This window comes from Hydra vulgaris, chromosome 02 (genome assembly GCF_038396675.1).
Source record: "Hydra vulgaris chromosome 02, alternate assembly HydraT2T_AEP".
Classification (NCBI taxonomy): Eukaryota; Metazoa; Cnidaria; class Hydrozoa; order Anthoathecata; family Hydridae; genus Hydra; species Hydra vulgaris.
Window position 1 is genome coordinate 37,684,672 of NC_088921.1, and position 23,395 is coordinate 37,708,066.

General features: G+C 28.1%; 1 protein-coding gene and 1 long non-coding RNA gene across 5 annotated transcripts in view; one reads left to right on the plus strand and one right to left on the minus strand.

Moving 5' to 3' along the window:
- Positions 1-23,395, minus strand: part of LOC136076917 (uncharacterized) — a 55,874-nt gene that overhangs the window by 15,571 nt on the left and 16,908 nt on the right. For all 3 annotated transcript variants that reach the window (XM_065790782.1, XM_065790780.1, XM_065790781.1), the window contains one exon: positions 2,635-3,186. The gene's annotated coding sequence lies outside the window, so the exon portion shown is untranslated. The remainder of the gene's footprint in view (positions 1-2,634; positions 3,187-23,395) is intronic.
- LOC136076919 (uncharacterized) lies at positions 1,914-22,737 on the plus strand. Of its 2 annotated transcripts, none has more exons than XR_010636685.1 (6): positions 1,914-2,226; positions 20,341-20,470; positions 21,131-21,229; positions 21,883-22,027; positions 22,238-22,260; positions 22,469-22,737. It is a non-coding gene; the product is annotated as an uncharacterized LOC136076919 (long non-coding RNA). The 2 variants fall into 2 exon arrangements; XR_010636684.1 differs by lacking the exon at positions 1,914-2,226 and adding an exon at positions 19,397-19,473 and having other exon boundaries at positions 20,198-20,470.

Consider the following 23,395-nt stretch of genomic DNA (forward strand, 5'->3'; position numbering starts at 1 on the left):
CTTCTTTAAACCACTATAACATTTTTTTAAAATATGTTTCCCAAAACATATTTTGTTCCAATTTCCACTGACAAACTTACAAGCTACTTCTAGTTGTTCTCTAGATGAGATAACTAGAAAATAACTTAAATATTTATAAGTTGCTTCTGAATTCTGTCTTGCACAATTAAGAGATGACAATGTATTTGAAAAATCTCATTGCCATAAGATATCATTGAAAATAAACCATTAAAAGACCATTGCTGTCAAATGCTTCTATGAAACTTTTGTAAATTTTAAGTATGAATTTAACAAGAGTAATGTAAGTCAGGTGAAGTAGACTTTTCTGAATATACCAAGTAATGGTTCTGAAAAATACTGAAAAATAAATAAAATTAGTTGGTCTTGTCTTTAATGATGGTAACCTAAGCCAAAAAATCGTATATGTTCTATCGGATTTTTAAACAAAAAAAAAAAGACAAAACTTTGATAACTACAAACACTTTTTAACTTGCGTGTTTCTTTTTAATTGGGTTTGAATCTGTTATTTTTTTTGTTGCAAGTTCTTATAGGATCCTTTGGACTTGATGACTGGAATAGCAGAATTTCTTTTTAATGGATTGGTGGAAATTATTAAAATTTTTTGATTTACGGAAATGTATAAAAATGATTATAACAGAACTGTTGTTAACACTGGAAACAAAAAGTGTAGTAACTGGACTACGAAAAATTTTTAGTGTCCTTGTGTTTGATAATCCACAGTATGCTTTATGTCAAAATTATTTTGACTCATGAGAATAAATGTCCAAAATTAAAACTCTTTCCAGAATATGATGTTGACATAAAACATACTGTGGATTATGAATCTCAAGGCCATTAAAATTTTTGAAGTCTAGCTACTACACTATATTTTTTTACATTACTAACTGAAGCTGTACCAGTTTTAATCATTTTTATAAAGTTTTTTATAAAAAAGAGCAATAATATCAATTCATAAGACTGAACAACTATTTTTGAATGGAAATATTGAAAAAAAGTAAGGGCCACAAAACTCAGACACAACAAGCCAATGAAGAATAATTTTCAGACATGATTGAGGAACTGTTTGACATAGGCAAGCTTATAGATAATCAAGAAGACAGGCTGTTTATGAAATTGCAGTTGATAAAGGGTCGCTTTGGCTGCATGATGGGTGTAGGCAAAGTGCAACTGCAACCACAACAGAAATAAATGGAGAAAGAGGAAAAATTTCAACAGTGACTTCACTAAATTAAACTTGACAAAGATGCCTTACTAGTGAAAGCTGTATTGGAGAATATTAGCAATGCCAAGAAAGAAGAAAAAAGTCATTCTGAAGATCAAAATGCAGTTCCAAGCACAGGCACTGTTACACCTGCACCATGAAAATAAGAACGTCAAAGTGTTGTATCATCTGAACTAGCAGCTATGTTTAATCGAAATAGGCTGAGTGACCGGGCTGCCACGATGGATGTCTTCAAGGCTTCGAGGATTCTAGAACATGATGCTCAAACACACAGGACAACCACCCAGCATCTAATTGGAAACCAAGAAAAAAAGTAGCAACTGGCAATTACAGTCTTACATTCAACTGGAATGTGAAACTGATGCCAGATTTGACTGTAATAAAAAAAAAACACAGGCTGCGAAAGCCATTTGCAATTTTAAAGTTTGGCTCTGTAGGTCTTCCAGCTCACATGTTTCTAAGTAGATTGTAGTATATTAAAGTAGTTTTGATTGAAATTTTATAGCTGACTGCATCACTGCAAACAAAGTCAAGTTTTTTGCTTTAGGTAACCCAACAAAATGTCAATAATATAATATGTAATATATTATATACAATAATATAGTATATTATAATAAGGAAATAAGGTAAACTTTAAAGGTTTTGAGCCACCCCTTATTATTAAAATTTTCCACATAAATTTTTTTTTTTTTTTTTTTTTTTTTTTGTGGCTAATTCACCTCCTCAAGGCTGAGAAGGTCACTACAGACGAGGACGCTACTTATATGCGGTACTACCAGGGACGTGGTGGGGATCATATTCGGAACCTCTCTTATTATGAAGCGGAACCTCTCTTATTATGAAGCGAGCGCTTCATAAGCGAGAGGTTCTTTTTTATTTTATTTATTATTTACTTTCAGGTCTGACATATGATCATCATGATCACACGGCTACTGGTAACATGTATTCCAGTGCAATCTGTTGCGTGTCCTATTACTACCTTGGTAAGATCCATTTTCTAAGCGGAGGCTAGAAGTAAAATTTATGTTATTAATATTATTTAATTTCTGTCATGTCTATAGTGGTGTTTTGTCAGTTAAATATTTAGTGGTGTCTTAATTGCATTAGCTCACCTGTAAGTTACTATGTTTGTGTTCTGAGTAAACCTCTGACGTGATATTTGTTCACCTATAAGTTAGAATGTGTATATTTGTGTTCTATTTGAATCTCTGTTGTAGTGTTAGCTCAGTTTCAAACTACACTTATATAACACATGCTCAGCTTTTATAAAGCATTTCAAAACTCTCCAGTTTAATGTTTTAAAGTTATGCTTACTTTCTTTAGTTCTTTTATCTTAAATGTGCACAATTAAAAAAAGTTATCATTGAAACAAAATTAAAGAAAAAAGTTACCTGGAACAGCAGCTACAGAAAAGCAAATATCAGCATTTTCAGATAAAAAACTTTTCAAATTATTTGAATTTGTATTTTTCTGGTACCCCTTACCAGAGTCAACACATATCTCTGCTTCTTCTCTATCTCCCTGACAAGCTTGAACAAAAAAAAGTTTTGGTTTCCCAATCAACCATTCAGCAGAATTGTCATTAACAGCAGCTCGCATATCACTAAATCTCAGTTTTTCACCATCACTTCCATACACACCATCAGTGAAACCATGTGATAAGATACAACACACAAAACAATCAATAGCTTGCTGATTATTATTCAAAGTAGGGGGCTTTTTAATAATATCTAGTATGCTCTTGGCACCTTTGTCCTGATAAACTTCAACTTTAAAATTCAACCATGAAAATACTTTTTCTAGCTCAATAACATCTTTATTAGTACCATTCCGGGGAGGCAATTCTTTATTATCTTCAGATATAATGGTCTTTTCAAAATTATTGCTTATAATATGACAAATTCCAACTGGATTATTATTCAACATATAAGAAGGTTGAGTACCTAAAAAAAGTTTCATTCACAATATTTGAAAAACAATAAAAAAAACAAAAAAAACCACATGCATAAAAATTACATTTTAAAAAAGAATAATTTTTTTTTCTTTAATATTTTATTTTTGCCATAATATCTGAATAATTGTTATGAAAAATAAAGAACTACAAGTAAAAAAAATCATTTACTTTTTATATTGAATTACTTTTTATATTTTACTAATTAAATTTTTATTATTAGATTTTATCTAATATACATACTTTAACTATATCATATAGTTATTATAATATATATTAATATGAATATAAATTACAGGAGTATTTTTATATCTATGGTTGGGATATAAATCCATTCTTTAGTTATAGAATGTAAAAATATATTGTAGAATACGACAACATTTTATTACAAAGCAATAAGCCTATGAAAAACTACAATATGTTTAAAAAAGGTCTTGATTGTACCTGTCAATTTTTTTATTTTTTATCAATATTGCATATGAAAGATAATGATTTGAAATATCGTTATTTTTCATATCTATAACTAAAGATATTTAAATATTGTTTTAATTCAAAATTTAAGATTTCTTTTAATAATCATTACCTTGTTTTAATTCAATTGATTACATACATTGAATTGCGAAAAATTAAAAGCGAGACTTACCTAAACCCATTATCATTTTTAAATAAAGAATTCACATATATGAATTTTATTTATTAAGAACTTATTGGAGAAACGTAAATTTATTTAAGTAAATTATAATTACTTTGTTTATACTGTTTATAAACTTTGATTACTTTGATTATACTATGGACATACTGCTTATTATCTTTGTTGAAATAAAAAAGTTGCTACATGAACATGTTAAGATATTTGATATACATAGCTTCTATGACCTATTTTACGGGTCCTCCTTTGTTTGCGTATATAATATTTGATATATATTAAGCGGTGGCCAAAAATTAAAGACCACTCATTTTTTAGTTGGTTTCTTAATCTTTAAATTAAAATTAAGAAGATTCTAATTTTTATATATTATATAATTTTTTTTTTTTTTAATATCTTGTAAATTAAAACATACGGATTAAAGTAGTATAATTTTTTTAATCTAATTCTAATTAAACAGCGTTTAACTTATTAAAAAACTGATGAGTACTTATAAATCTTCTATAAATAAATTGGACAAAATTTAACGACCACTTTCAAATTTTTAATTTGCACTTATTAAAAATAATAATCCATTATTCTTTTTAACTGTCTTAATTGCTTATTACGTTGGCTATAAAGCAAAATGTCGGAACCTGAGTTTCGATATCAAATAAACATTTATTTTTTGAATTGCAATAAGGATATAAAAATATTGCAAAAATGCGTGCAAAGATTAAAGAAAAAGACAGATACGCGGCTCTTGTATTAAAAGAAGAAGGCTATAGCATCAGTCATATAGCAGAAAAGCTCGGAGGGTCTTACTCTTAAATTATTAACATAAATCAACAATACAAAGAGACCCGGTCAATTAATGATCGTCATAGGACTGGACGGAATAAAGTTTCAAATGACCGTGATATTCGCTCGTTAGTGAGATTAATGAAAGAAAACAGACAAGCATCATCTACAGACTTATCTCCGAAATGAACACTGTCAAATGGTCTGAAAGCAAGCCCTGGACTGCGCGAAGGGTCCTCCACAATTTAAATTATTTATGGCGTGCTGCTGAAAAAAAACCACGCTTAAATAAAAAACAAAAATTTGCCAGGAAAGAGTGGTAAAAAGAGTGGAAAGAAAAAAACTTCATAATTTTTCACTTTATATATTATAACTTTATACCTACATTTACCATTTATTAAATACTGGCATATAATTATAAATTTTTAAACTGTAACTTACTTCAAACAAAATTCAACCACTATTAAGTTATGAGTTACTTTAGAATAGAGAATAAGTTAAAATACTGGGAAATGGTTAACTGAAGACTTAAAAAGTTGTAGGTTGTAAAAAAAAAGAAAAACATGAAGATGAGTAAGAGATATAGGGTGTTTTTGATGTTCAAGGAAAAAAACTGGATTAATAAAGGTTTTTATATCATGAAGGGACAGATATAGTAAAAGGATGCAACTTGTTGAATAGGATGCCAAATAAGAATGAGTTTTGGTTTATCGTAATAGAGATAGCTCATTTGAGCATTCACCATAATAATATTTGTAAAAAAAAGAGAGAAATGCAACATTACAATAATGGGAGAGTGGCTTAAGCTTTGCAGAAAAAGCAGGTCTTATTACAATTACAATGTGCTTTTAGATTTTGTCTGATAGTAAGAGGGTTGTTATTTATTGTATTATTTATATAGGTTGGTAATTATTATTAGGTTAGAATGCCAACATTATTGCAATACTTTTTTTGCAGTAAATAAATAAGTTTTGTTGTTTAACAAAAATTGTGAATTTTAAGTCCATAATTTAAATCCATAAGCTACTCTAAGCCTCACGCTGTTACAAAAGAAAGATCAGATTAAAAATCGGCTGCTTGTTCTAAGCAATTAAAAACAGAGCCACTTCAAATGTAAAATTTTTATGAAGATTGATAATGTAGATAAAAAACAATACAGGAGCAAAGATAGAACCTTGTGGTACCCTTAAAGTTACTTGAAATAAAGAAGAGTGTAGACCTTCAAGAATAACTTTAGTACTGCAGTTAGTAAGAAATAAATTAATCTCAAAACCTTTATGTAAGAAAACTAATAACAGAGAGAAGACTATTGATGGTATAGTTGGAGAGGTCAAGTATTTTCTAGAGTTGTGAAAAATTGGAACACTTATTTAGCACTTTTTAAAAACTTGGCAAAAATTGAAGGGAGTTCTAGAGAACACTTTTTAAAGATGTATTTTTTGTCTAGAGCACTAACTGTTGAGGTTTTTAATTAAAAATTAACTATAGCATTGGAAGCCAGAGTGATTTGGATATTTAACAATGGTTTAATCTGTTTAACTGGCAGGAAGAGTATGGCCATTAGATTCATGAGTCAAATTAGAGTAAAATTTCTTTGCAAATAACTCTGCTTTATTCTTGTTCTGCTTTATTAGTATTTATTAAAAGATCAGACCCATGAATTAGAGATTAAATGATAAACTTACTTTAGTTAATGACACTGATGAAGACTAACCAAAAGTCTCTAGAACCTAACATCTGAGATAAGATCCAAGATATAGGAAACTGAAAATAACAGAGCTTAACATCAGACAGAACCATTTTACATTGGCTTCTTCGAATAATAAAAGGACATTTGATCTTAAGAGAGATGTTCTTGTATAAAAGGTGTAAAAAATGAATAAAGCTTATTAAACTGCAACTGGTCAAGATGGTGAATAACGTGGAAAGCTTTTAAACTTTTATTCCAGAAGGAATAAAAGCTTCCGAGAAGCTTTATTTCCGTTTATGCTTATATCCATAATATGTATGCGCTTTATGCATACTTATTATGGATATAAACAGATATGCTTGCTATTTATTTAAATGCTGACATACAACATCCTTACATATTTATAAAAACTTTAGTATTTAGATGGTGTGGTATTTGCCGTAAGAGAAGATGATCAGATAATGATTATGATCATAATGATAATGATAATGCTGATTATGATGATCATGTTGATTATGATGATGTTTATATATGCATATATATAAAAAATATAACATGAATTTTGAACTTAAAAAAAAACTTTAGGTTGTATAAATGTTTATGCAGTCCCTGTCACAAACCCGGCCCCTGCCCCGGCTTTATTTTATCAAACCTGACTCTGGTCAAATATCAACCCCGGTCGCTTACTTGCTTGAGATAATAACTCGTTTAAGCAGCCATCATGATATTATTTGTAAAAAAAAGAAAGATATGCAAGTTTACAGCAATAGGAGAGTGGCTTAAGCTTGGCTTGATTTACAACATGCTTTTTGAACTTTTTTGAGAGTACAAGGGTTGTTATTCAACAATATAGGATCGTCAACAATAATATAATATTTGTTTGAAGTATTTTAATGGGTTTTGTTGGAGCTAAAATCCACAAGTCACCACAAGACCTAAGCTGTTACAGAAGAGAGATCAAATTAAAGATAAGCTGCTTATTTTTATTGATTAAAAGTAAAGATTTTTTGTCAAGACAAGAGTATAAAGTTGAGTAAACAGCAAATAAAGCCAACTTATAAAAGATAAGAAACTTTATAAAAGAAACAATTAAGAAGCAAAGAAAAAATCTTGCATCACCCCTAAATTTACTAGAAAGGCAGAATATTGTAGGTTTTAAAGGACGACTTTAATATTACGGTTTGAAAGAAATGATTTTATAATCTTAAACAAATCTCATATAAAGAAACTAGTAATAGATAAAAAACTAATTGCGGGCTATATAGGAAAATCTGAGCGTTTTTCTAAAGTTTTATAAAAACTGGAACCATTTATTTAGCACTTACTAATAGTTTAACAAGAATTTATGAGAGTTCTGAACACTTTTGTAAGTCTATGATAGAAATTTTGTCAGGAACACAAGTGGTAGAAGAGTTTAATTGAGAATTGACCTAAGCGCTGAAAGCTGCAGTGATTTAGATGTCTAAATGTGGGTTATTCTGTGTAACTGGAATAGCAGGAAGAGTATGGTCGTTAGATTCAAGAATCAAATGAGAGGAAAAACAATTAGCAAAACATTCTGTCTTAATTCTGTGGTGAAGTAATAAGATCAGACCAATGAACAAGAGATAGTTAACGACACTGTTAAAGATTTTCCAAAAGTCTTAGAAATCTATCATCTGAGATGAGATACAAAATTTAGTAAACGGAGAATAGCAGAGCATAACTTTATATTGGATCTTTTTACAAAGTCTTCTGCATTAATAAAAGGACATTTGTTCTTAAGAGAGATTATATTAAAGAAACACCATAAAAAGGGAAGACTATAAATGATAATGACGATGATAATGATTAAGTTGATTATGATTCTGTTTATATATAAAAGTTCATACAGTATATCTTTATAAAAATATAAAATAATTTTTGAAATAAAAAAATATACTTTAGGATGTATCAATGTTTGTGCAACTCCAGTCCCGGCTATTTCTTTTCAATCCTGGCCACAGTTAAATATCAACCCTTAGTAACCTTATACAGTTCACAAGCATATGCGCAAACTTATACATTTTCCTTCGTAATTAAATGTGCAACTTCATGAATGTTTTACCAGACATATTTACATCGTAGCATAATAACAAAAAAAGATTTTTTATAAACCAGATGAACAAAAACAACTTTGAGCACGTACCTATTTAAAAAGTAAAACCAAAACTCTTTGGTAAAACTAAGATTGTTTAATAAGAATCTAGTTGACAACATACACTTGCATCCATCTGGAGTATAAGAAAAATCCCATATGAGGGACAACCAACAATTAAGTGGCTTGGGTTAAATTTTGACCCGGGCCAGGGCAGGATTTTATAAAAAACAGCTAGGGCCGGATTTCTAACCAGGGCTGCATAAGCATTAATACATCCTAAACTATTTTTTCAATTTAAAATTCATGTTATAGATTATGCATACATATGTGATTAAATATAAACATCATCATGATTAATATAATCATCATCATCTAGCTTTAGCCTTCCCCTATGATATTGTTTCTCGGATATAAACAAATCTTTTTTCGTTAATAAGAGCTCATTTATACCATATGTAACGCACTCTCTCTAAGTTTTCTTACTTCTATTACTACCATTTTCTCCTAAAGCCGCTATCTCTCGACATGCTGATACCAGATTACGGCTCCATTTCTTTTGTTGTAAGAGTTATATCACTCATCCGTCTGATAATCATCTTCTCGTTTGGCAAATACTACACCATATAAATACTAAATTTTATATAAATATAGAAGGATATTTTATGCCAGCATATAAATAAATTGAAAACGTATCTTTATATCCATTTATATATATATTGTGTATGTTTGTTGCATCTATATTGTGCATTTTATCTATATTGTGTATGTTAAAAAAACTGGCTCTTACCAAACCTGATGGATTAAAGCAGGTATTGAAGTTTTTATTCCTTCATGCCAATTTTAATTCAAGCCTCATTTTATTCCACATTGTCAACTTCTTGGGCAGTTTCTAGGTTAAACCAAAATCCTATTTTTCATTTTTTTTGCAAAAGCATCTTTCTTGAGAGCAAATGTCCTTTTTTTTATTGCAAAAGGTCAATGTATAAAGATGTCTGATGCTAAGCTCGGCTATTCTCGGTTTAATAAATCTTGTATTTTATTCCAGGTGTTAGGTTTCTGAGAATTTTGGAAACTCTTCAACAGTATCATTAACTAAAGTAAGCCTAACATTCTATAATTCATCTCTAATTCATAGGTCTGATCTTAATTCACCACAGAATAAGACAGAATTTTTCGAAATATCCTTTCTTCTTGTTTGACTTTTAAATTTGATAACCATACTCTTCCTACAACTCCAATAAAACAGATTAATCTATTTTTGAAATCCAAATCGCTACGGCTTCTGATGCTTAAGTATATTCTAAATTAAGCACTTCTCTGCCTTGTGGTCCTGACATATTTTCTACCATAAACTTTTAAATGTGTTATCCAGAACACTCTTCCATTCTCTTTAACCTATTAAAAGGTGCTAAATATGAGGTTTCATATTTCAAAAAACTTCAATAAACACTCTGACCTCCAAAACTACCTATTAGTCTTCTCTCTATTATTAGTTTCTTTATATAAAGTTCTTGAGATCATTAAATCATTTTTATCTTACCGCATTATTTATCGTCACCCTTGAAGACCAACACTCTTTTTTACTTCCAGTAACTTTAGGGGAAATGCAAAGTTTTATTTATGAACCTTTATTGCTCTAAATCAGCAAAACCTCAAAACTCTAAACCATGTATGTATTTAGGGCATAAATTTATTATATACAAAGTGCTACAATTTTTTTCCTGCAGCAACTATCAATTTCAGCTAAATCTATTATTTTTTGCCAGGGTTGGGTTTGTAAAAAGTCCTATTTTAGCCAGAGCCAGGGCTCCGTTAACTGAAATAAATCATCAGTCATTCAGTTAGAAAATATGACTAATTTTTTTCCTGCACACCTCAAGCAACAAAGTATCTTTTCTACTCATGCAATAAGTAGATTCTTTTCTGCTATGAAAGAGTTAAAAAAGTTAAGAAACAACAAATTAAAGAATTTAAAAAAAAAAGAAAGAAAGAGGCTCATAAAACGCTTAATTAAAAATTAAAGAGATTCACATCTGATGGCATACAATCAAGCTATTAGAAGTGATAAAGTAACCAGCCATAGGCTAGTATTTAAATTTCTTTTTATATTACTTAAAAAAGCTTAAGGTATTTCACGCTTCCTTTGCTCAAAATTTAAGCAAAGTCTTTAGTGACTTGTTATATTGACGACTCGATTTGACTGCTCTCCTTCTGACCAAAATGCAATTTGCATGTAACGCTGCCGCCTTTCATATCCTGAACCCGGTTGTGACATATACGTAAATTTTCATCCTTGGCAAAATAGTTGTATATTTTTTAAAAGATAGGAGAAGTGGGCTCTGGTCAACATTGACCTTTTGTGACGGTTAGTAGTGCCCCCATATGTTGTTATAACACGGATCTTAGGAGCCTGTCATGATGCACTTCCCTCTGCATGTTGCAAGCAATTTATGTGATAAATCCATTTTTTTCTTATGTTTCTTTTTGTTCGTCTGCTTCAATTTCATTTTAAACTCTTTTTTTAAAATTGCATTATTGCTTGATGTTTTATTTCCGGTTTTGGATCGAAGCCTAATATTTACCACAAAAAGTAAACAATGTGTACTTTTGATTTGGTTTGTAAAAACTCACTGTAAAGACTTTATAAAGTTTTTGTATTGTATCAAATTATAAGTATCGAATTAAATCTTCCCTTTTGAAACAACTGGCAATAGGATACAGCATTTTTCTGTCCTGGTAATAAAAAATATTTAAATAGGCTCAAAAAATAAATTCCATCAAATAAAAAACATACTTAGTAACTTACTAAAATGTTTTGACAACATATATATAAAGTTAACTTTCTTAAAATCTAATTATGGTAATGCCTATCCCAACCATAATTTTTGCAAAAATAAGTAAATGTATAGTTTTTTTATTGTTTTGAACAAAACTAATTTATTTCAGTATTAATATGTTTAAAAAAACTTTAAGTTTAAAGGTTTTAGATGTTTTTATCCAAGAATTTTTTCTGCATTCATCAGAAACTCTTACAGTAAAAAAAAAAGTAATTTAACTTTTTTATGACCATTGGTCATAAAAAAGTTAAATTACATTTTTTTTTTTTAATTACTTTATTTTTGCTTTTTTTTGGCTTTAGGTATTTCTTCTCTGTAAAATATCTAAAATAGATTTCTACCCATTATTAATACCCTCTCTAGTTCCGGTCTGTGTTTTGGCTATAAAAACCATACTTTGAATCAAACCCTCTCAAAAATGTTCAATCCCTGTCCAACTATTTAAAAGGTCTGGAATTCAGAAAAAGTTGAAACATCAACTTTAACAAGACGCAATTTATAAGCAACTCTATTGTGAAGAGTTACATTTATATACTTTTTAATGGAGATGTCAGTCTATATATCAACTGTTATGCTGAACTTTTCACCACATTTTTTCAAAACAGAAACTTCATCAACCAGCTCTGGTTTTTTAATCTCGTAAAACGACATTATTAGTTTTGCGAGATAAAAAAATGGTGGTTTGACCTTTTGGCATTTGGAAACTACGTTTCTGAACAAACTCACGTTTGGCATCGGATTTCGTAATTGGTCATAAAGACATGCAATTTTTTCCGGGGGATTTTGCCGGAAATTCCGCTGAGGTTTCACGTTTAAAAAATCTATCTACTTTTTTTTGTTTTTTTGGAACTTCTGCAACAGATATTTCATCTAACTTTTTATTTTTTAATATCATACTATGGATAGATTTCATGTGGGTAATCAGATGTAATCAGGTGGGTAAATCAGACCAGATGAGCTCAAACTTTTGCATTTCATGAAAAAATTGCACAGGTTACATTTTGCTCCACTAACTGAATCGTTTGATTTTGTTAAATACTTCCAGACAGAAGAGCTCTGTTTTGGCTTTTTTTTTTTTCTTTTCTTTTTGTATTTAACGTGTAAAATTAATTACTTAAGTTAAGTTTTTAAATCAGTAACTGTTACTCAAAAAAGTAATTTACTTTTACAAGTAAAAGTTATTTGCATTTTTACTTGTAATTGTAAATGTAACTTACTTTTAATGGTAAGTCGTGTTAAGAAAATTACTTTGGAAAGTAATTTTGGTTATAATTATGTTAGAAATTTACATCAAAATGTAATTTACATTTTTTAATGTAAAAAAAATTTATTTATGAAGTAAACTAACGTAAATATAATATTTAAAAAACATAACACTCACTTCACAAAATAAAACTACATCATAACAATAAATTTCCGTGTAAAAGTAATAGCACCTTACATAACAGTAATTTCAAAAATTTTGTTATTTACTTTTACAAATAAAAAAAAATTTTTTTTTGAAATTTTATTCTTTACTTTGTAATTAAGTATAATGTAAGTTATATTATTTACTTTTTCAAAGAACAGTCATTTCATTTAGATTTAACATAAATTTTGAATTAGGTAGCGTATTCAAATCCATTGCCTGTTTGAGGGCACTTCTGGGTAATACTTCAATTAATACTCTGATGTATGTGGGCAGTGTTTGCCGGGGGGAAAATATAGTCAACATGCGGGTATACCAGTAGTGTAGAGACGAATTCTCTGCCACATGAGTGCTAAAAGGGATGCTAAATAATTTTTATTTTTTTTTTCTTCTAATGCAGCAGAAAAAGTTTAGTGACCATAATGAAACTTTGGCTATGAGGAAGGGAAGAGGAAGAAGACATAACTTCTAAGCTATGGGTATTCATGCATGTGTAAACCTTAACTAAGTCACTTTTCGTTAGAGCGCGCTTTTTCTCCAGTTTTTTTTCTTTGTATTTGCCTTTTTAATCAAGTATTTTGTTATGGTAATATGACGCAATATAACATTTTTGGTACCCGCAAGGACATTGACTGCTAAAACAGTTTTCAAAAAGTTATAAGTCATTTAAAGTATCTAATATTATTTATATTATTAATGGAGTGTTTATCAGATATAATCTTTTATTGCGATTTATCATATATAATCTATTTAAAAAAAGATGGTAAGGAAAGCTGTTCAATCTTCTACTATAAGTTGCGGGTACCCTAATAACCTCCTTTTTGTTGCGTTGGTGTCCAACGCGCACAAAAATGATTAGAAAAATAAAATCTTATTTAAATAAAATAGCGCTTTGGAATAAACTTGTAGTTTTTTTCAATCGTTAGTTTGAATTCAGAAGATGTTTGTTTGCTATCAGTTGTCTTGGAATCTTGCGATTGATTTTTCCTTATTTTTCAGACAAGCTAGAGCTCTGAAAGCTTTTTTTCTTCAGCGTGGTTGTTGTCTAGGCCTTCGCAAAGAGGTCTCTTATTAGGGGGTGGGGGGTATTTTTCCCTTCACCCCCGTACCGGACGGCCCTGGTCGTAGCAACCGCTCTAACAGAAATGAAAGTTAATTTTGTTTTTTGTTTTTTGTTCATTTATTTATAGATATTCATAAAACTGGAATTAAATAATATCAAATAATTTATTCTGGACAACAATTATTCTTTATCATACTATTATCTAACAATTATTCAAGTTAGTCATTTCCAGAATTAACTTTGGTTAGTTTGGTTTTTAACAACAACCACGCTGATTAAAAGAAGCCAAAATACGAAACTAAATATAATAATAGCAATAACCAGAATAACAATAACAAGAATAATAATAAGAATAATAAAAATAAAATTGCAAAATGCAGAGCCATTTCCAAAGCAAGAACAATAACCCAGACAGTCCTTTAAAAAAAAAAATTTCAATTACTGATGTAAATAACATCAATATTAATTCAAAAAAAAAAATTAAAGTTAAAAAAGTAAAAGTAAAAGTAATTTTAAAAGTTAACTTAAAAAAAGTTTACAACTTTTCATAACCACAACAACCGCTTATTTTATTTTATTTAATATAGCGAATTTAGTGGGATGGTTAAAAAAACACACTTTCAAACTTAAAATTATATGATAGATTGTGAAGAAAAGTGTCTTGAAGTTATTTTATCATATAGATGTTTTATCATACATGATGTTATTTTATTTTACAGATGAAATAACATCAAGGTCTTTTTTTTTTCAGTAAATTTTTGTTACTTTTTTTACTTAAAATTTTCAAAAACTTAAAGTAAAAAAAGTTAACAAAAGTGCAAATCACAATATTTAAACAACCAGATTCCAATCGCATATTTAAAATCAGTTCCGTAGCAAGCTTTTAGTTTTTGTTTGAGAATTTAATTTTATGTAACAACATGGAGCAAACTCCAAACATTTATATAATCATGTTAATGTAAAGCTTTTTAAAAATATTGCGATAATCGGAGTCTGTTAACAATAAACCCCTAAAATATTAACTTCCCTTTCATGCCATTAGTGTGAGAGCAATGACTAAAATTAAGTTCATTAACAAGTCTCTAATGTCATGCAATAATCTCTTAGTGTTCAAAAATTATAACCATATAAATTTTGAGCAATTATTTAAGCGATTTAAAATATTATATAGAATTATTTATAGAAATATCTAGAATTATTTATAAAATTACATCTAGAATTGTATATCTAGAATTATATCTAGAATTATTTATAGAAATATTATCTAAATTATTTAGACGATTTAAAATATTATCTTTATTAAAGTTATAAGTTCGTCTGACAATCAAATTCTGTTCCTTAATCAAAAGTTCGGAACGAAAGTTAATTTAACTCTTTTATTTTATAAATTATTACTTTTCTTTTGTAAAATATGCAAATGGCGGGGGCGAGAAAAAGACAAAAATTATCTTACTGCCAAGCCTTTAAATATCCATTCATAATAAAGTCAGTAAAAACTTGTCATTAAAAATTGATGATCATGTGTTTTTCTGAAGTTTGAGTTTAGTAAGTTTATTTTAGTTGACAATTATAGTTTTGTATTTTTCGGGAGTATATCTGAAAATTTAATATATATATTGCTGAAATACCAAACTCTCCTGTTTCAGTATGTTATTTTAAAAAAAGATTTTTCTTTTTCTAAAATAACATACTGAAACAGGAGAATTTGGAAGGAATGAAATAACGCACCAAACCAGAAGAAATGTTGCATAAATAACAGAAATTTTAAATTATTTTATTTTTTTACATTTAAATAAAATGGTTTAAAAAAGTATTATCAATGAAAATATAAATTAAACAAAATGCAAGATTTATTTTTTAAATTGATTTAAATTTAATTCTTGTATACAAGTATTGCGTGGTATTATACCACGTCAAAATCAATGTGAAAAGGTTTCATAATTTGAAAATGCGGCGATTCATTTTATCACCAAATCGATTAGATTTACTTAATCAACAGCATCTTTAAATAATAGTATTATTAATAGTTACGTACAAGTGAGGTCTTTTAATGTGTTGCTAAAAACATATTAAACTCATTTAAAGTCTTTATGGTAACCTACAATATAATGATGTCTACTTTGCGTATATTTTGACCGGGTGAATAAAAAAAAGCAATTGCCTTTACTCAGAAATTGGTCAGCTTTACGTGAATAAAAATTTCAGCAATTTTGCTTTTATTCACGTAAACCTGAGCAATTTCTGAGTAATTTGCTTAACTTTTCGTGAATAAAAATTTGTTTAAAACTGCTGAAGTTTTTTTATTTACGTAAAACTGACCAATTACTGAGTAAAAGCAATTCCTGTTTTTATTCACCCGGCCTTTATTAATATAATTATGAAAAATCAATGATTTTAGTTAATAAACATACTTTTGGTTAATAAAATATACTTAAATGCCAAACTTAAGTTTGTTCTTGTTGATATCACACCATTATGTTTAGGAAAATGTTGAAACAACTACCTTATTCGGTTTGGGTATAAACTTTATATAATCGTAACCTTTAAACTTTGAGTTTTAAAACCTGTCAAATTTAATAGTGTAAAAAATAAAAAATAAAAGTTACTAATTTGTTGCACTTACATTTGGGGCAGGGATGGTAAATTTTTTTTGGGTATTATTGTATTCAGGCTCGTATCACCACAAGTTTTATTTCTTTATTTACTTATAAATTGTTTCTACGCTACAGGTTGGGTTATACGCATCATACACAGTGGTTTGTTGTTTTTTGTCATAAAACATACGTGGCCAAGGTGCCTAACGTATGTTTGATGACAAAAATGAACTTTAAATTTTATTCCTTTAACTATGTAAGACTAAAATAGTATAGTAAAACAGAAAATAAGTGTAAGAAGACTTGATGATTATAATCTTCAAAAAATTATGTTTGTTATTTGCAAGCGTATTTGTTACTAAAGTTACCACAAGATTTAAGACTAATCAATATACTTAATAAAAAATCTTAGAACAAGCGACTCATAACCAAGTATCAAGTTACTTTAAGAATAACAATGTTTAAAAAAAAAGTGGTTTTAGAAAAAATCAATTAAGCCAATTGAACCAACTGAATTAGTCATTTCAATTTTTATATCTAATTGAATAACATCTTTGAATAACAATAAGCTGGTAATTACAGTTATATTCGAGCTTAAAGGGGATTTGAAATAATTAACAGAAACATTATTATAGAAAAGTTAAAATATTACAAAACTTAAGGTATAGTTATAAAATGCATAGAAGTCTATCTTACAATAAGAACTCAAGTAATCAAGATCAATGATGGAAAACCTACTAAATTGATAAGTGATAAAAAGGTTCCTCATGCTAGTGTATTTTGATCTCTTTTGTTTATAATTTACACAACAATATTGCATCAAAAAGTAAGTATTCATTTATCAATTTATCTATTGATGACTTAATATTGTGTACTGAAAGTACTAGCTTCATAAAATATATTAATCAAATAAATTAAGACTTAATAGTACATTGTAAATTGCTAAAAATTAACAAATTAAAACTCTACAAAAGTCCATGACATGGACATTTGTAGGTAACGTTTGTAAACTTTATTGTAAATTCGAGAAAAGAAAATATATTTTAACAAATTAAAACATTAACATAAAAGAAGTCTAAGATGATATAGTTATTAAATTTGCTTACTGCAGAAAATTTTTTGCCATTTAAATTGTTTAAAAGCCAAATTTAACAAAACACATCAGACATACATTTGTAAAATTGCAAACGAAACTGGATATCTAGCCAAAATAAGTAAATATTTAATTTAATAGACTAAAAATCTAATCTTTCAAAACATAATTGCTTCCCATTACAAATACTGCCCCCTGCTTTCGTAACGTGAATAATAACAACCAAAATATCCTAGAAAAATTATAAATTAGGACCGTGAGAGTTATACTCATAGGTATATTATACAAAATATGTAAATTATATTTGTAGGCACATTAAACACAGTTATCTAAATTACTCAACTTAATCAGTCTTTAAAGCATTAAAAGAAAATTAACTTTAAAATAAGTTTAATTTAAATACATATAAAAGGTTTTTCAAACTACAGTCCCATGACAATTTATTAGCGCCACCTACATTTTTTCTGTATTAATGATTTCTTGGGGTTATAAAATGCAGGAAACAATTAAAATGTCTTTAAATACTTTTTATTTTTAATTGATTAACATTCATATACACAATGAAACCAAATAAATCTATAAAATAACGACAAAAGTTAATAAACCTAATGATAGACACACATTGTATCAATATTTTGTGAGCCCGCCTTTGGCATCAATAATTGCTTGGACGCGTCGAGACATGCTTTTAATACATTTTAATGACATTATTTTTAAATTTATATCGTGGTTCCAATAATATATAATTTTTTCAATCAAATTAACTTTGTTTGTGATATTTTCTTTTGAAACTTTTCTCTTCAGGAGTTCCCAAACATTTTCTATTGGATTGACGTCTGGTGAGTTACCTGGCCAATCCAATAATGGAACTTTTTCTTCTGAGAGAAAATTTTTTATAGATTTTGCAGTATGGCAAGGGCACCATCTTGCATAAATATAAATTTCTCCATTTCACCAAACCAATCCCTTAATTGTGGTAACAATCGATGTTGCAAGACATCTCGATACTGGTCTTGCCTCATAATGCCCTCTACAACGTAGAGTCGACCCAAACCTTTTCCGCTTATCACTGACCAAATCATGACAGAAGTTGGATGTTTCACAGTTTTTATAACACAGTCTTTGTGATATTTTTCCGATATTTTACGGCGAACATACTGAGTTTTGTTTGTCATCACTTGGAATGTGTTCTCATCACTAAAGCAAACCTGAAACAAAATATTGTTTTATAATTTCTCATTCCATGTGTGTTTTCCTATAAAAATGTTAAAATAATTTAAACACAAACCTGTTTCCAATCTTCTGCTGTAAAGATTTTATACTTCAGAGCCCATTTCAATTTATTTTCTTTCATTTTGATTGTTAACTTTGGCTTTTTTACTGGCCATCTACTATTATAAACAAGATCATTGAGTCTTCTCTGCAATGATCTGGTGGACATTTGAATTCCAGAGGCTTGTAATTTATTTTTATTGAAAGAATTAGTAGCAGTCCCATCCTCCTTTATTACTTTCGACAATGTTCTTTCACCACGAGGAGTCAAAAAATTTTTTTTTACCACATTTACCTTTCCTTTTCGGTGAACAGTTATCACCCATATTCAATTTTTTGACAACTCTCTGTAATCCCAGTATTTTAGGTGACCTCGTCCAGGTTACATTTTACGTGAAAGTTACGAGCCAAAATATCGCGTCTTTCTGAACTGTTTTTATTCTTAATAAAAACTTGTGATAAGAAATATAATATTTTTTATTATATTATTTATTTTTTTATAGAATAGTTTTGTATTCATTATATTAGTTATAATTATTTTACTGTTATGATAATATAATTAAGTTTTAATGCAGTTTTATCAAAACTAAAAAAAAAAAAATTGGTCTATACTATATATTATAACGCATTCATTTAAATTCATTTAAAACAGAACTAAATAGTCCAAGATATTTTATATTGTAATATCTAATATCCAAATTGTATCAAATTAAGTTAAATAAATTAGTACCAAGCGTCCCTATTTGCCACACAAATAAGATTAAACTCAAATACAAGGTATACTTTTTTTCTACTTTATGATATAATATTTTAGACTAGCGAATTTGTCCCTTTTGCTCACTTAATATAGTACAAAATAAGTTATGTTATAACGAATGTAATATCAAATTAAGTAAGCTACATGGAGAAATTATAAGTTCTAGCAGAACTTATTCTTGATTCTTGAGCAGCAATAATGTCTGTAGAACTTCGTCATACATTATTGCTCAAGAGTCGATTAGATAAAAACCAAAAATAGATTTTCTTCTATTATTTGGTTTTTATCAACAAGGTTTAAAAATTTAGCCAAGATAATATGAATAAATAAATGCTTTATGTTATTTATTATTGATATATGTGTAATTATTATTAAATACTTTATCTTTTTGTATTATATGACATCTTGATCTTGTGCTTTACTTGTTAAAAAAGGTTAATACTTATTTATTTCATTTTTTATATTATTTAAATATTATATGATTAATATATATATTTGAATTATATTTGTGAAATTATTATGGTATATATTTTATGACTTTTATTACTATTGTTATTATATACAATATAAAACAGGTTATTAACGCGGGTTTGTTTGATGTTTTTCCCACAAAAAGATGATTATGATGCTATTGTATTTGGAACTGGATTATACTTATCTTTCAATGTTGACGACCTTCCAATATGTAAAGCAAGTTTCTCTCAAGTATAGCATTGCTTTTTGAAAAATTGTTTCATGATTTAGATCAAAGAAATAGCAACACCAGAAAATCTTGTTGCCAAAACAGTTGGCGACTTACCATTTAAGACTTGTGTTAAAAATTTGTGATTTAAGATAATTATTTAATAGTCATATTATTATTTAAGTTTTTATTTGTTTCTTTTTAGCTAAATTTGGTGTCGCTAGCTATTATTGGAGAAAATATCGACTTATTCATTAGATAAAGTTTGATGCATGCTCTTACCCAGTTTCCTTCTTCACGTTTCAATCATGTATATTTTATGTGGCTTTGTCCAGGTGACAATTTTACTTGATTGAAACATGAAAGTTAAGTTGCCAAAATATTGTGTATTTTGGAAGTTTTTTTATTCACAATAAAAACCTATGATTAGAAACTTGGAAAGATTTTATTTACTATTTTTTTATAATTTAGTTTAAGGGAATATTTTTTTCGGGATATTCCCGGAATACCGCATATTTTTCTGAAATTTATCTTTTTCCAAATATCCGAAAAGTTTTCCATACATGCAACTTAAAGTATATATTATTGTCATCTATATGTTTTTACGTTGTTTTAGTCATCATCATACAAAAATTAAGAAAAGTTTTTAAAACATTGAGAAACAACTTGGCTGAATGCAAAATTAAGGGAAAAATTAGATTGAAAATATTCTGAATTTTTTCAGGATATTTTCCGCAACCAGTTTTCCAAGTTTTTTAAATATAATGATTATATGAAATATGTAGTTTGTATATTCATTATTGTAATTACTTTTTATTATACTTTTATAATAATATAATTGTTTTGTATTGTAGTTTTATAATAATAAAAAAAGTATCAGGGTATAAGATATCTAATAACATCGCAATGCATTTTTGACACAAATAAAATGTCACATATATAATATTTTATCTAAACATATTATATTATCTTATACCTAAGTTTCATTAATTTAGGTTTAATAAATATATTACAAAGCTTAGTTCAAAATCGTGTAACGTTATGGCAGATAATTCTCATATTGCAACATGCAAAAGATCAAACCCTAATACAAGGTATACTTTTTTTTCTACCATATTATATAATGTTTTAGACTGTCAAACTTGTCGATCTAATTAATTTAATAATAAATAAGTTATTATAACTTATTTAATATTAAATTTATTAAGCTACATGACAAATGATAAGTTCTGCATAAAACTTTATTGACTAGGAAGAACCAATGGCATTGTTATGTTATTGCCTAGGAATATCATTCTGAGTAAGACACAATAACCTTTTAACTTTTAAATTTTGAGAAAATTCACTTTTCCCTCTCTTTGTCTTCTTTTGTGATCGTACCATGTAGCAAGAATTTAATTTAGTTCATATCTTGTTGGAGAATGCAACTTGATTCTGAGTTGAATTTTCAGCACTCGGTATTTATTAGTGACCTAATTTGACAATACTTTATTATACATACTTTTAGTTTTATATTTAATATATTATATATAATTAGGGGTAGATGAGACTCCTTAGCCGTGGTGAATGTTTCCACAGCAAAAGGAGCCTCAAGGTGAATATTCTCACCATGGGTAGGAAAATCATGATGTAAAATCCCCACTATAACGTTGTGTGGTTAGGTGGTAGCTATTAATTTTTTAAAAATTATTTTAATTTTTCTGTGTGCATTCTACAATGACATTTAATGTTGTTCAAAGCTTTGTAGATTACTCATTTAAAGGAAATTCGTGGGCTGTTACCTTTGCATCTAGTGAGTTAATGTATGAACAAGGTAATGCAGAAACAGATGCAAATATATGAAGATGGAATACAAAGAAAACAAATTATTTAATTAGATGTTATCACATAAGGTGAGTACAGGTCTTTTTCTAATCACGCGCATCAGTTATTAACTTTATGTATAGATATATATTTATCTATAGACAGATATTAGATATAGATATATACAGATAAACAATATTTTTTTAGACTTGTATTTTTTATTTTGTACTTCTTTCTTTTATTTATCTGTCGACTTTTTTGTTATAGCTTTTTTTATTAAATCCTTATTTAATTTTTAGCAACAAGAGTGTATAATTAGAAGGTAAATGACTTTTTTTATTTTTCTACATAGTATGTAGTATTGTTTTCTTAAAATTATTTAATGATTTAAATAAAAAAAAACAACTAGAAAATTTTGTTGCCAAAATGGTTGGCAACTTACCAAGTAAGATTTGTTTTAAAAGTTTGTGATTTAAGATAATTATTAAATAATCATATTATTATTGAAGATTTTATTCGTTTCTTTTCAGCTAAATCTGATTCATTAGATAAAGTTTGATGCGTTCACTTATAGGAGAAAATATCGACTGATTCGTTAGATTAAGTTTGAAATGTGCTCTTTGTGGATCGAAGCGTGCTCTTTGTAAGATGCAGATCTATGACTTTTTACTTATTACTTATTGGATATAAGGAGGATATTTTAACAAAAGTGCAGCTTTTATTACAAATTCAAAATGTTTATGTCAGGAACTAATATACTGACTAATAAAACCATGTAATTTAATACGTATTAAATATTTCCACGACGATGAGTTTTTTTTCTTTACACGAATCCAAACACTTCGTTTTTATAAAGCATAATTATTGCTCAAATATTACGTGCCAAAATAAACGTAAAAAGCACGTTTTATAGACAGTTCATGGGGACTAAAAAGTCACTTATATATCACGTGCCAAAAGTAAGGTGAAAAACACGTCCATAAATCACGTGAATTTGTTATTTCATGGCGACCAAAAAGTCACCTAAATGTCACGTGCCAAAATAACGTGAAATTCACGTTTTTGTCACGCCGCTGTGCCTACTGGGATACCACATTTTTTAGCAATTTCACGCTGTGAAAGTGTTTTTCCATTTATCAATGCTTTTATAAATCCAATTTTTGTTGGTGAAAGGTCTCCTTTTTTACCCAATACTAAAAAATACAAGATTTTTGAAGTTAGAGATGTAACATTATCAAAAATGACCTTTCTGTAATAATAATATTAGAAAATCTTCATTTACAAGTTTAAATTATATTTGTAAAACAAATAAAAACTAAATATTGCACTTTCTTCTTCAGAATTCTAAAAAAAAACCGATAAAATAGACAGAGAAAAACAATCACGTGCTTGTAAAGACGACAGTTTAGTAATAGTGTCGTGACAAGATGACTTCCAGAAATGTCAGGAATGCCAAT